Here is an 8,433-nt window from a genome sequence, read left to right as displayed (position 1 = left end):
CACACGCATTATCTTGCGATAAATTTGTACACTATAATGTCGTTGGTGGACTTGTACTTATCAAGTAATGTTTTATGTTACCAGTGTTTTTATTATTATTATTATTATTATACACAATTTATATAGCGCCAACAGTTTACGCAGCGCTTTACAATGTATAGGGGGAGACAACACAATTACAGTACAATACAAAAGATACAGGAGGGTCCCCGGCTCATAGAGCTTACATTCTAAAGGGAGGGGGTGGTGGCACAAAAGGTAAAAGCTGCAAAGAATGATTTGATGGGGGGGTGGCTCCTACCATTCTTAATTGTTTTGAATATTGGCATTAGTAAATTGCATGCTATCCATTGTATATGATCTATTAAACATTGTATATGAATTATTAAAACATTTTATTAATTCACCAACTTATTGATTTGCAAGCCTGTGCTTCATCTAAAGTCCCATCTCCTTGTTGTTTGCTTGCCTGCTTGGTTCCTCGCTTGCTCCCTCTTTGTCATTTGCCATGTAGTTTCCCCTCCCCCCATTAAACTGTTCAGATCTTCTTGTAAGGTTTCCACATCCTGCGGAGAAGTTATTGCCCTGCTTAGCTTAGTATTGTCTGCAAATACAGAGATTGAGCTGTTTCCCCCATCCCCATCCTCCAGGTCATTTATGAACAAATTAAATAGGATTGGTCCCAGCACAGAACCCTGGGGGACCCCACTACCCTCCCCCGACCATTCCAAGTACTCCCCATTTATTACCACCCTCTGAACTCGCCCTTGTAGGCAGTTTTTAATGCACGTACTTTCCCTATGGTCCATGCCAACGCACCTTATTTTGTACAGTAAACGTTTATGGGTAACTGTGTCAAATACTTTTGCAAAATCCAGATACACCACGTCTACGGGCCTTCCTTTATCTAGATACACCACGTCTGCAGGCCTTCCTTTATCTAGATACACCACGTCTACGGGCCTTCCTTTATCTAGATACACCACGTCTACGGGCCTTCCTTTATCTAGATACACCACGTCTGCAGGCCTTCCTTTATCTAGATACACCACGTCTACGGGCCTTCCTTTATCTAGATACACCACGTCTACAGGCCTTCCTTTATCTAGATACTCCACATCTACGGGCCTTCCTTTATCTAGATACTCCACATCTACGGGCCTTCCTTTATCCAGATACACCACGTCTACGGGCCTTCCTTTATCTAGATACACCACGTCTACGGGCCTTCCTTTATCTAGATACTCCACATCTACGGGCCTTCCTTTATCTAGATACACCACGACTACGGGCCTTTCTTTATCTAGATACACCACGTCTACGGACCTTCCTTTAACTAGATACACCACATCTACGGGCCTTCCTTTATCCAGATACACCACGTCTACGGGCCTTCCTTTATCTAGATACACCACATCTACGGGCCTTCCTTTATCCAGATACACCACGTCTACGGGCCTACCTTTATCTAGATACACCACATCTACGGGCCTTCCTTTATCTAGATACACCACATCTACGGGCCTTCCTTTATCTAGATACACCACGACTACAGGCCTTTCTTTATCTAGGTACACCACGTCTACGGGCCTTCCTTTATCTAGATACACCACGTCTACGGGCCTTCCTTTATCTAGATACACCACGTCTACGGGCCTTCCTTTATCCAGATACACCACGTCTACGGGCCTTTCTTTATCTAGATACACCACGTCTACGGACCTTCCTTTAACTAGATACACCACATCTACGGGCCTTCCTTTATCCAGATACACCACGTCTACGGGCCTTCCTTTATCTAGATACACCACATCTACGGGCCTTCCTTTATCCAGATACACCACGTCTACGGGCCTACCTTTATCTAGATACACCACATCTACGGGCCTTCCTTTATCTAGATACACCACATCTACGGGCCTTCCTTTATCTAGATACACCACGACTACAGGCCTTTCTTTATCTAGGTACACCACGTCTACGGGCCTTCCTTTATCTAGATACACCACGTCTACGGGCCTTCCTTTATCTAGATACACCACGTCTACGGACCTTCCTTTATCTAGATACACCACGTCTGCAGGCCTTCCTTTATCTAGATACACCACGTCTACGGGCCTTCCTTTATCTAGATACACCACGTCTACGGGCCTTCCTTTATCTAGATACACCACGTCTACGGGCCTTCCTTTATCTAGATACACCACGTCTGCAGGCCTTCCTTTATCTAGATACACCACGTCTACGGGCCTTCCTTTATCTAGATACACCACGTCTACAGGCCTTCCTTTATCTAGATACTCCACATCTACGGGCCTTCCTTTATCTAGATACTCCACATCTACGGGCCTTCCTTTATCCAGATACACCACGTCTACGGGCCTTCCTTTATCTAGATACACCACGTCTACGGGCCTTCCTTTATCTAGATACTCCACATCTACGGGCCTTCCTTTATCTAGATACACCACGACTACGGGCCTTTCTTTATCTAGATACACCACGTCTACGGACCTTCCTTTAACTAGATACACCACATCTACGGGCCTTCCTTTATCCAGATACACCACGTCTACGGGCCTTCCTTTATCTAGATACACCACATCTACGGGCCTTCCTTTATCCAGATACACCACGTCTACGGGCCTACCTTTATCTAGATACACCACATCTACGGGCCTTCCTTTATCTAGATACACCACATCTACGGGCCTTCCTTTATCTAGATACACCACGACTACAGGCCTTTCTTTATCTAGGTACACCACGTCTACGGGCCTTCCTTTATCTAGATACACCACGACTACGGGCCTTTCTTTATCTAGATACACCACGTCTACGGACCTTCCTTTATCTAGATACACTATGTCTACAGGCCTTCCTTTATCTAGATACACCACATCTACGGGCCTTCTTTTATCCAGATACACCACGTCTACGGGCCTTCCTTTATCTAGATACACCACATCTACGGGCCTTCCTTTATCTAGATACACCACATCTACGGGCCTTCCTTTATCTAGATACACCACATCTACGGGCCTTCCTTTATCTAGATACACCACATCTACGGGCCTTCCTTTATCTAGATACACCACGTCTACGGGCCTTACTTTATCTAGATACACCACGACTACGGGCCTTCCTTTATCTAGATACACTATGTCTACAGGCCTTCCTTTATCTAGATACACCACGTATACGGACCTTCCTTTATCCAGATACACCACGTCTACGGGCCTTCCTTTATCTAGATACGCCACGTATACGGACATTCCTTTATCCAAATACACCACGTCTACGGGTCTTCCTTTATCTAGATACACCACATCTACGGGTCTTCCTTTATCTAGATACACCACATCTACGGGCCTTCCTTTATCTAGATACACCACGTATACGGACCTTCCTTTATCCAGATACACCACGTCTACAGGCCTTCCTTTATCTAGATACACCACGTATACGGACATTCCTTTATCCAAATACACCACGTCTACGGGTCTTCCTTTATCTAGATACACCACATCTACGGGTCTTCCTTTATCTAGATACACCACATCTACAGGCCTTCCTTTATCTAGATACACCGCGTATACGGACCTTCCTTTAGCCAGATACACCACGTCTACGGGCCTTCCTTTATCTAGATACACCACGTCTACAGGCCTTCCTTTATCTAGATACACCATGTCTACAGGCCTTCCTTTATCTAGATACACCATGTATACGGACCTTCCTTTATCCAGATACACCACGTCTACGGGCCTTCCTTTATCTAGATACACCACGTCTACGGGCCTTCCTTTATCTAGATACACCACGTCTACGGGCCTTCCTTTATCTAGATACACTATGTCTACAGGCCTTCCTTTATCTAGATACACCACGTATACGGACCTTCCTTTATCCAGATACACCACGTCTACGGGCCTTCCTTTATCTAGATACGCCATGTCTACAGGCCTTCCTTTATCTAGATACACCACGTCTACGGGCCTTCCTTTATCTAGATACACCACGTCTACGGGCCTTCCTTTATCTAGATACACCACGTCTACGGGCCTTCCTTTATCTAGATACACCACGTCTACGGGCCTTCCTTTATCTAGATACACCACGTCTACGGGCCTTCCTTTATCTAGATACACCACGTCTACGGGCCTTCCTTTATCTAGATACACCACATCTACAGGCCTTCCTTTATCTAGATACACCACGACTACAGGCCTTTCTTTATCTAGATACACCACGTCTACGGGCCTTCCTTTATCTAGATACACCACGACTACGGGCCTTTCTTTATCTAGATACACCACGTCTACGGACCTTCCTTTATCTAGATACACCACATCTACGGGCCTTCCTTTATCCAGATACACCACGTCTACGGGCCTTCCTTTATCTAGATACACCACATCTACGGGCCTTCCTTTATCTAGATACACCACGTCTACGGGCCTTCCTTTATCTAGATACACCACATCTACGGGCCTTCCTTTATCTAGATACACCACGTCTACGGGCCTTCCTTTATCTAGATACACCACGACTACGGGCCTTCCTTTATCTAGATACACTATGTCTACAGGCCTTCCTTTATCTAGATACACCACGTATACGGACCTTCCTTTATCCAGATACACCACGTCTACGGGCCTTCCTTTATCTAGATACGCCATGTCTACAGGCCTTCCTTTATCTAGATACACCACGTATACGGACATTCCTTTATCCAAATACACCACGTCTACGGGTCTTCCTTTATCTAGATACACCACATCTACGGGTCTTCCTTTATCTAGATACACCACATCTACAGGCCTTCCTTTATCTAGATACACCGCGTATACGGACCTTCCTTTAGCCAGATACACCACGTCTATGGGCCTTCCTTTATCTAGATACACCACGTCTACAGGCCTTCCTTTATCTAGATACACCATGTCTACAGGCCTTCCTTTATCTAGATACACCATGTATACGGACCTTCCTTTATCCAGATACACCACGTCTACGGGCCTTCCTTTATCTAGATACACCACGTCTACAGGCCTTCCTTTATCCAGATACATCACGTCTACGGGCCTTCTTTTATCCAGATACACCACGTCTACGGGCCTTCCTTTATCTAGATACACCATGTCTACAGGCCTTCCTTTATCTAGATACACCACGACTACGGGCCTTCCTTTATCTAGATACACCACGTCTACGGGCCTTCCTTTATCTAGATACACCACATCTACGGGCCTTCCTTTATCTAGATACGCCATGTCTACGGGCCTTCCTTTATCTAGATACACCACGTCTACAGGCCTTCCTTTATCTAGATACACCACATCTACGGGCCTTCCTTTATCTAGATACACCACATCTACGGGCCTTCCTTTATCTAGATACACCACATCTATGGGCCTTCCTTTATCTAGATACACCACGTCTACGGGCCTTCCTTTATCTAGATACACCACATCTACGGGCCTTCCTTTATCTAGATATACCACGTCTACGGGCCTTCCTTTATTTAGATACACCATGTCTATGGGCCTTCCTTTATCTAGATACACCACTTCTACGGGCCTTCCTTTATCTAGATACACCACGTCTACGGGCCTTCCTTTATCTAGATACAACATGTCTACGGGCCTTCCTTTATCCAGATACACCACGTCTACGGGCCTTCCTTCATTTAGATGGCAGCTCACCACCTCATAGAAAGCTAATAGATTGGTTTGGCAAGAATGATTCTTCATGAATCCATGTTGATTACTGCTAATGATACCGTTCTCTTTACTAAAATCTTGTATATTGAGTTCCCTAAGGACCCTTGGGTGTAGTGATTGCCTAAATTCTTTTTCCTGTGTATTGAGATCTGTTATGTCCCATACACACGATCAGACTATCCGGCGGACTTAGCCTGGCGGACAAACCGCCGGAAAGTCCGCCGGACTTTCCGAACGAGCGGACCTGCCCACACACAACCAGACTTTACCGGCGGACCAGTCCACCGGACTATGGCGGGAGTCCTTTTAAAATGAAGGGACTTGCCCACACAGAGGAAAGTCCATTAATTTTGAACGTGGCTCCAGGTAGCCGGGACTAGCGCAGGAGGTCAATGTCGCCGCCTCCATGGGCGAGATTGACACCTCACTAGCCCCGTCACCTGGTATGGACTTAAAGGGGAAGCCCTACGCCGAAAAAACGGCATGGGGGTCCCCCCCAGGTCCATATCAGACCCTTATCCGAGCACACAGCCCGGCCAGTCAGGAAAGGGGGTGGGGACGAGCGAGCGCCCCCCCCCCCCCTCCTGAGCCATACCAGGCCACGTGCCCTCAACATGGGGGGTTCCACCCCAAAGCACCTTGTACCCTTGTTGATGAGGACAAGGGCCTCTTCCCGACAACCCTGGCCATTGGTTGTCGGGGTCTGTGGGCGACAGATGACAGAAGACCGGGCCATAGGGGTAGGTGACAACCCTCTTCAAAAAGTAAAGGTAAGGGGGGGTTGGGCGGGGGTAGAGAAGAAGATTTGTCCCAGCAAAGAACATTAAGGAGCAGAATATGGGACTAATGCCGCATACACACGATCAGACTATCCGGCGGACTTAGTCTGGCGGACAAACCGCCGGGAGGTCCGCCGGACTTTCCGAACGAGCGGACCTGCCCACACACGACCGGACTTTTCTGGTGGACTTGGTCCGCCGGACTATGGCGGGAGTCCGCCGGACTTTTGAAATGAACAGACTTGCCCACACACAGAGGAAAGTCCGTTCATTTTTAACGCGGCTCCAGGTAGACGGGACTAGCGAAGGAAGTCAATGTCGACGCCTTCGGTGGCGAGATTGACATCTCGCTGGCCCCGTCACCTGGTATGGACTTAAAGGGGAAGCCCTACACCGAAAAAACAGCGTGGGGGTTCCCCCCCCCAAAGTCCATAGCAGACCCTTATCCGAGCACGCTACCCGGCCGGTCAGGAAAGGGGGTGGGGACGAGCGAGCGCCCCCCTCCTGAGCCGTACCAGACCGCGTGCCCTCAACATGGGGGGTGCTTTGGGGAAGGGGGGCCCTGCGGCCCCCAAACCCAAAGCACCTTGCCCTCATGTTGATGAGGACAAGGGCCTCTTCCCGACAACCCTGACCATTGGTACCAGGTGACGACCAGGTGACGGGGCCAGCGACGTGTCAATCTCGCCACCAAAGGCGGCGACATTGACTTCCTTTGCTAGTCCCGTCTACCTGGAGCTGCGTTCAAAATCTTTTTCTCCGTGTGTGGGCAAGTCTGTTCATTTCAAAAGTCCGGCGGACTAGCGCACAGACGGCCGGATTGTCCGCCGGACTCGTAGTCCGGTGGACAATTTTTGAGTCAAAACTTCTTTCTAAGTCCGCCGGACTTTTGGAAAAAAAATGTCCGCCGGAGCCCACACATGGGCGGATTGTCTGGTGGACTCTGGTCCGCCGGACCAAGTCCGCCAGATAGTCCGATCGTGTGTACGTGGGATTAGTGTACTGTTAGTCCGCTTAGCTGTGTGCTGACTGTGCGCTCCAAGTGTGCTAGAGATATTACTGCACATTATGGATATTTAATACCTGGCCAATCAGCAGCCTGGGGAGCTTGTTGTGAATGCTGGGAAAGCTATTCAATTTCTGAGTCACTTCCTGCTCTTTCTCTTTCCCTCCAGGCACTTTCCCTGAGAGGATGTCTGTGGGTTACACTTATCTAGGCCTCAGGTCTTAGGACCTAGAGCAGCCTTTCTCAACCTTTTCAACATCATTGGTGTCAGTGGGGGAAATAGTTCCCCATCATCAGTATCAGTGGGAGGAATAGTGTCCCATCATTGGTATCAGTGGGAGGAATAGTGTCCCATCATTGGTATCAGTGGGAGAAATAGTTCCCCATCATTGGTGTCAGTGGGGGGAATAGTGCCCCATCGTCGATATCAGTGGGAGAAATAGTTCCCCATCATTGGTATCAGTGGGGGGAATAATGCTCCATCATTGGTGTCAGTGGGAGGAATAGTGCCCCATCATTGGTATCAGTGGGAGGAATAGTTCCCCATCATTGGTATCAGTGGGAGGAATAGTTCCCCATCATTGGTATCAGTGGGAGGAATAGTTCCCCATCATTGGTATCAGTGGGAGGAATAGTGCCCCATCATTGGTGTCAGTGGGGGGAATAGTGCCCCATCATTGGTGTCAGTGGGAGGAATAGTGCCCCATCATTGGTGTCAGTGGGAGGAATAGTGTCCCATCATTGGTATCAGTGGGAGGAATAGTGCCCATCATTGGTATCAGTGGGAGGAATAGTGCCCATCATTGGTATCAGTGGGAGGAATAGTTCCCCATCATTGGTATCAGTGGGAGGAATAGTTCCCCATCATTGGTGTCAGTGGGGGGAATAGTGCCCCATCGTCGATATCAGTGGGAGAAATAGT

This window comes from Lithobates pipiens, unplaced genomic scaffold (genome assembly GCF_037356315.1).
Source record: "Lithobates pipiens isolate NorthernLeopardFrog02 unplaced genomic scaffold, aLitPip1_a1.2 Scaffold_13, whole genome shotgun sequence".
Lineage (NCBI taxonomy): Eukaryota > Metazoa > Chordata > Amphibia > Anura > Ranidae > Lithobates > Lithobates pipiens.
The sequence above is the reverse complement of the archived record's forward strand: the minus strand, read 5'-3'. Positions refer to the sequence as shown.